This window comes from Grammomys surdaster, unplaced genomic scaffold (genome assembly GCF_004785775.1).
Source record: "Grammomys surdaster isolate TR1022 unplaced genomic scaffold, NIH_TR_1.0 761, whole genome shotgun sequence".
NCBI classification, from domain to species: domain Eukaryota; kingdom Metazoa; phylum Chordata; class Mammalia; order Rodentia; family Muridae; genus Grammomys; species Grammomys surdaster.
Window position 1 is genome coordinate 5,521 of NW_021605180.1, and position 8,463 is coordinate 13,983.

An 8,463-nucleotide genomic window follows, 5' to 3' on the forward strand; every position below is an offset into this window, starting at 1 on the left:
CTGTGGAACCCTGTGTCCTGGCACACTCGGTCGTGAGCCACGTGCATTGAACAACATGTATGTACGTCATAAACACACACGAAGCCAGATAAAATATGGCCTGATATGGTTGGGGTAGTTGGAGGGAATTTATACATACATATAAACATTACATATATATGTATATATACATATATACATATATATATTATATAATATAAATTTATATAGACGCATATATATAAATTTATATAAATTTGTACATAAATTTTTATAAATATATATACATATATGTAATATATCATATATTTTATATTATATATTATATTTATATATTATATTTACATATTCATAGTATATTATATATTATATTATGATTATATTATACTATATAATATTGTAATTATATTAATATATATTATATTATATATAACATCATATTATATATAATATATATTATATAAAATTATAATATTATATATTATATTATATACTACATAACATCATATTATATATAAGATATATATTGAGATATATATTAAGATATATATTGATGTTATATTAATATATTTTATCCTATTGTGTAGTGTGTCATATACGTAGTTTGTACCATATTTTATATGTATGGTACTATGTATTATACAGTATAATTATAGTAATATGATATGCTGTATTAAGATATATGTTAAGGTTATATTAATATATTTTATCCTATTGTGTAGTGTGTCATATACATAGTTTGTACCATATTTTATATGTATGGTACTATATATTACACTATATACAATACCATATAATATAATCATATCAAAATATAATATTGATCATTATAATATTTGATATAATCAATATACAATTGATTATATCAGTATATAATATTGATTAATATAATAATTATTAACATATTAAGAGTCAACATTATATTCACATACTATATTGTTATATAATATACATTACATTATATAGGCTATAGAAGATACATATAAATATTAATAGAATTGTATTCGTATCTATCGATTACAATATCGCTGCCATGACTCACTATCTGCTCGCCTCCTATAGGGGAGTGTGGATTCTCTTCCTGTGTCAGTTGTGGAAGACATCCACCTTCCCAGAGATAACTCGTGATGTCATGTCCGTGATATCACAGCTTGATGTCATGTCTGTGATGTCACACCCGTGATGTCATACCCGTGATGTCACAGTGTGATGTCACAGCATGATGTCATACCCGTGACATCATACCCGTGACGTCACACCCGTGATGTCACAACATGATGTCATGCCCGTGATGTCACGCCCATGATGACACACCCATGATGTCATACCTCATACCCATGATGTCACAACATGATGTCATACCCATGATGTCACAACATGATGTCATACCCATGATGTCATACTCATGATGTCAACCCCTGATGTCAACACCTGATGTCATACCCATGATGTCATGTCCGGGATGTCATACCCATGATGCCATAGCCATGATGTCATAGCCATGATGTCACACCCATGGTGTCATACCCATGATGTCACACTCATGATGTCATACTTATGATGTCACATCCATGATTCTTACCATATCATACCCATGTTATACCCATGATGTCAACCCCTGATGTCATACCCATGATATCACAACATGATTTCATACCCGTGATGTCACACCCATGATGTCATACTCATGATGTCACATCCATGATTCTTACCATGTCATACCCATGATGTCATACCCACGATATCATACCCATGATGTCTCAATGAGATGTCATAGCCATGATGTCACACTCATGGTGTCACACCCATGATTCTGACCATATCATACCCATGTCACAATGTGATGTCATACCCATGATGTCATACTCATGATGTCATACCCATGATGTCATAGTCATGATGTCACAGCTGCGATTCCACACTCGTAATTTCACATCCTTCATGCCACACCCGTGATGTCACACATGTGATACACGTGATGTCACCTCCGCGATGTCACCCCCGCAATGTCACCCCCGCGATTTCACTCCCGTGGTGTCACACACGTGTCAGACCCGTGATGCCATACCCATGATTCGTTCTCATGTCGCGTCCGTGACATCACATGCTCGATGTCACGCTCACGACGTCATGCCCTTGAGGCGACACCTGCTCACCATCCCAGTCAAGAAAACAAAGATTAAAATTTGATGAGTAAAATAATAACAGGAATAATAATAATAAATAGAGTGAACCCTGACCTGTAGCTAATAGAGTATTGATCACAGATATTGATCATCAGTGGTGGATGCTGGATCAGTATTCGCAGTTATTTGTGAATAATTGTCAATCGTTTATTCACTATTTATCTTTTTATTTTCTGTATTAATAAAAGCAATCAAATTCAATGAGAAGTCACACAAGAAGACGGTCATATATGAACACCCAATGCATAGACGCTGTCCAATGGCTGAAGCTTATCTTATTATCAACTGAAACTGTGTAACGGCCACGAAGAAATTCAATATATTCTCATTTATTATTGGATAATATAATAGATTACAATAATATATCAATGTTGCTATATAATGAATTAATATATAATAGTATATAGTATAATATGATAAAATAGGATAAATTTTACCTAGTCTTATTTATTATTGGATACTTTATTGACATTTCATTTACCTTTACTTTTCGGAAAAAAGTTAAGATCTGAATATGTATGATTGCCATGAACAAATTTAATATATTGTTTTTTATTATTGGATAATATATAGAATGTATCATAATAATATATGAATATTAACATATTATATAATATATATTATATATTAATATAATATACAATATCGTTACATTATACATTACTTTTTGTATTATATATTATTATATTATATATTAAGTATTATTTAATATATATAAATATATATTATATGCAAGTATATAATATATTATATGCTATATACAATATATAATATAATACACATTATATATTATATACAATTAATAATATATACTAATGTATTAACATATATTATATAATATTATAATATTATAATAATATGTAATATATATTAATATATTAAGATAACAATCTTAAAATGGATCATTGCCATGAACAAATTTAATATATCCTTTTTTAAATCGTAAAATACACTCTATACAATAGAGCATACTGATATATTAATATTAGTATATAATATATTAATTTATAATAACAATGTAATATTAAATATACTATGATATATTTAATATAATATGATACCTTCATTTATTATTAGATATTTTATTTATGTTACATTTACAATTTAAAAAAATTCAACCTGAAAACGTATAATGACCAATGCGAATATATTTTATTTATTATTGGATAATATTATGCAAATGTTATACACTATAATATGCATTAATATTATTATATAATATGCTATTATATAATAATGTTAAATATAATATGATATGACATAAGTTAAAATATCCTTATCTATTAATTATTGGATATTATATTTACATTACATTTACATATCAGTAACAAATTTTCATCTGAAAATGAGTAATGGCAATGAAGAAATTCAATATGTCTTTTTTTATTATTGGATAGTTCAATAACGTTTCACATATTGTGCCTATATGATTATTTAAACATAAGGGATGGAGATTTTCACCATCGGAAGAGAGGCAGAACTTCATGCAATTGGAACGCTTCTCACTCTGTTGTGTTTATTTTTCATATTGATTATATTGGTTATGTGGATTACATTGTTTATATTGATTATTTTTTATATTGATTTTACTTCAGCTTTTAACCTTGACCTGGGTTCCATTAGATTTTTGTGTCTGAGAAACCTGGTTTCCAAATGAGAGAAAGAACGGAAGTGAATTCAAGATGGAGGCAGCTGGGGAATATATGGGTATAAAATATAATATGTAAAAGTATAACCCATAAGTATGATAGGTAGGAGTAAGGAATATATTATCGATAAATGTGACTGAAAGCTGTAATCAATATATGTTATATATGCTAATTACATATGTAAAATATATGATATATAAATAATGTATATTTATATAGGATTGTATAATGTGTTTATAATATATGCATATGTCTATATGTATATATATTTATATCTAACTTATAAAAATATGTACTTATGTACATAATTACAATATATGATATATTTTCATATATAATATAAATATATATGTTTACTGATATATATCAATAAATGTGAAATAATTTATGAGTAATGAATCTATTATCGATAAGTATTGAGTTTTTTTAGGTTGGGACCATTCACCTAAGCCATTTTGATAAGCAAGTATGTTCATTATATGTGTATATATATATATATATATATATATGTGAAATATTATTTCTTCATAATATAATATATACTATAAAACTTATAAAACTATAATTAGTATATATTTTATGAGGAAAGAATATGTTGTCAGTAAATATTAGTGAAAAACTATAATTATTACATATTATGCATATTAATTATATATACACATAATATGTAATATACATTCATAATATATGTTTATTTATGTTTATATTACATTCATGCCTATTATCTATTATAATCAATACATTTACATGTATCTATATATAATCAATATAATATACATTTATATGTATGAAACATAAATTTATATATAGATACTGGTCAATAATAAATTCGTTACTCACTGTAATGAATTTATTATTGAGCAATATTGATTTAATTTTTTAGGTGGGGCTATTCACATAAGAAAATTTGATAAGCATGTATGTTATTTCATATATTTATATATATATATATATATGTACATATGTATGTGTGTGTGTGTGTGTGAAATATTATTTCCTTAGAGTATAATATATAATATATTGTTGCCAAAGTATAATCAGTTGATATTATGGGAGTCAGGAATATATTATCACTGAACGTGAAATTTTACTTCTTCAGATCTTCTATCTGATGAAAGAACAGTGTGAAAAGTTAAAAAATAAGATGATGGTTTATGATTTTATGCATCATGGCAGACATTGACATAAAAATTATTTAAAATTATTTAATTATTTAATTCTATTTAAAATTATTTAGAAATTATTTTTAAATTATTTAGAAATACATTTAGAAGTTAAGGTGCAAAATAAAATTAAGATTATTTGAATTATTTAAATATAATTTTAAACCACATTTAGAAATTAACGTCCTAAATTTGGGTGAAAAGGAATGAAGAAACGGACATTCTGACGTTAGACTATTTCATATAACAAGTGTATTCTTATGGTAGAGTATTTTATACTACATGTGAATTCTGAGGTGTGCTTGAAAAAGCACGCTATTCTTGGATATCACGTTTTATTGATTAGATGTTCAAAAGCGATAACAAAGGATGCCACCCACCTAAGCCAAACTGTGAAGCATGTACGTTGTTCCATATATGTATATATATGCGAAATATTATTTCTTCAGAGTATAATATATAATTTATAAAACTGCAAACATTATGTATTATATGAAAAGTCTCTTATCAATATATGTGTGTCAAATGTATGAGTACATATTATACATATTAATTAAATGTATAGTACATATGAGATATATTTACAATATATATTTATATATATATTACATAATATTACATTGTATATTATGCAATATGTATTATATATGTTGTATATGTATATTTAGAGAGAATATATATGTAGTATATGTAATATATAATGTTACATTATATATTATATATTACATAATACTACATTATATATACATATATACATATATATACATAATATTACATTATATATACAGAGATTCAGTTTTTAAGCCACCCTTCTTGTTCTCACTGTTTCTCTTGCCATTTTAATCTCTCTCTGATGTTGGTTATACTTTCTCTAACTACCCCAGCGTGGTCAGTATAAGACAGCATTCTTCCTTGAGGGCAGCACAGAGTCCCCCTTGCAGAAGGAAATGCAGATCCAGCTCCCTGTGTTTTGGGGGGAGCCTTTCAGACAACGAAACGAGGAATTATTCCAGATTAGTGATACCAGGTTTTAGCTGTTCCATGTCCTTGTCAATGGCCCCTCTAAATTCTGAGGAGTGCAAGCCCCGGGGGCCAGCATCGGGATTAGATCCTCCCACAACAAACACCATGGGTGGCCCCTTTTTATCTGGAAATGATAAAAGAAGGGAATTCTCAGGGAGATCTCTCTTCCCTGGATGTCAATTGTCATTTATCTATATTTGGTCTGACTTTGTGGAAGTGTCTATTTGTTTTACTAATCTTTCTGGCGGGCATCAAGCCATGCCTTCTTGGAATAAAAAAGATATATCAAGCCTCGGCCCCATATGAGAATTAGGTCTGGGTAACTCATTTTTCTATTTTGTTAAGAATTTTTGTTACAAATTTCTCTTTTCTGGTAATTTTTTGGATTTGTCATCTGTTTAATTAAAGCTTTCTGTTTGTTTGTTTGTTTTCCTCAAGTTTTCACTATTTTTCTTAATTTTTCACTAGTTCTTTCAACAATGTTTTCAATTTTAACAAATTTTTCCAAGTAAATGTTCAATTTTATCAGAAAAAAAGTGTTTCAAATCCCATTCCTTTTCAAATCAAATGTTTTCCTTATCAACTTTCTATTTTCTTAAGAATTTCTGTTAGAAATTTCGTCTTTTTCATAACTTTTCGATTTGTCATCTGTTTAATTAATGTTTTCTGTTCGTTTTGTATTTTTCTCAAGTTTTCACTATTTTTCTTAATTTTCCACTAGTTTTTTGAACAATGATTTCAATTTGATCAATTTTTTTTCCAAGTAAATGTTCAATTTTATCAGAAAAAATTGTTTTGAATCATATTCCATTTCATATCCAATGTTTTCCTTATCAATTTTCTCAAATTTTCACTAGTTTTTTTCAACAACGCTTTCAATTTTTTCAATTTTTTTTCCAGTAAATGTTCAATTTTATCAGAAGAAATTGTTTTGGAGACATTGTTGAAAAAAACTAGTGAAGATTTGAGAAACAAAAGTGTAAACTTGAGAAAATAATAACAAAATGAATAGAAAAATGTAATTAAACGGATGACAAAACCAAAAAAATTATGAAAAATGAGAAATTTTTAATGAAAATTCTTTTAAAAAATAGAAAATTGGTAAGTACAACATTGGCCCTTTGCGACACCATCACCAACCGCCTGGTGCAGCCTGTGGACCGCGAAGATGCTATTCGTGCAATATTAGAGTATAGCCAAAATGTAGAAGAACTTCTGAGGCGCAAGAAAGTCCACCGAGAAGTCATAGTTAGGTATTTGGGAACACAAGGAGTGGTTGTACCTCCAATGACTGAAAAACACAATCTTATTCAGTATGCAAAAGATTACTGGGAAAAACAGTCACCCAAACTGAAGGAGGCAGCAGAGCCAGTTACAAAGACAGGGGGCATCCAACTCTTTGAGCAGCAGGAGAAGGCAGATAAAGAAGCTGAAAAGGTTGATTTTCATCGCTTAGTTGAAGAATTCTGTCACTGGTTCTTTGAACTTCTTAATTCTCAGAATCCTTTTATGGGACCACCTCAAGAGGAATGGGGCCCACAGCACTTCTGGCATGATGTCAAGCTTAGGTTTTATTATAATACCTCAGAACAAAACATGACAGACTACCAAGGAGCTGAAATTGTGAGTCTTCGCTGACTGTCATTAGTGAGAGAGGAATTTCTTTTTCTCAGTCTCAACCTTGATCCTCAGGGACTAAAATGTGCATCTTCTCCTCATGGATTAGTTATGGTTGGAGTTGCAGGCACTGTCCACTGAGGAAATTCTTGTTTGGGCATATTTGAACAAATTTTTGGACTTATCCATAGCCCTTTTGTGGAAAATACTTGGAAAATCAAAGTTATCAACCTGAGAATCATTGGAGGAAGTTCCCTTGCTCCTGGATCATCACTGAAACCATCTGTAACATTTGAGCAGAGTGATCTGGAGGCTTTTTATAATGTAATTACTTTGTGTAATATCCCGGAAGAAAGACCTAATGTAAGGCAGATATTGGATAGTGGGACTGGAGACCAGGTTTTACATAGAGATGAGGTGTTGTTGAACAAAAGGGAAATGAATCTGCCTAACCCTCTAAAGCATTGATAAAGGTCGCTTAGCCTGAAGAGCTGCAGAAACACAACAGTGACCATCTCTAAACCACTGCAGATGTGAGAATTGACTTATTTTAGCTGAAATACCCTTTTGGACTACAGACTTGCCTATTTCTACCTGAGTTACAGCAAATGTTCTGAGAACTTATTGCAGCCCACCAAATAAATCCCACTTTAGATGTTGTAGATACTTAGAAACTTTAGGTAATATTTTCATTTTATTTAGTGACTAGCCTACTAATCTCTGTGCTTCCAAGTGGCAGGCATTAACATTATTCATGTTTATGGCTTGTTGGATCTTTTACCAATGCATTTCACGAAAATGTTATCAAAAGAAAACAGCATTTTAACGATGTTTAATATAAGAAGT

General features: G+C 29.2%; 1 pseudogene; it reads left to right on the forward strand.

Moving 5' to 3' along the window:
* The first annotated feature begins 1,012 nt into the window (after positions 1–1,012).
* Positions 1,013–8,085, forward strand: LOC114633870 (annotated as a pseudogene).
* The last annotated feature ends 378 nt before the right edge of the window (positions 8,086–8,463 follow it).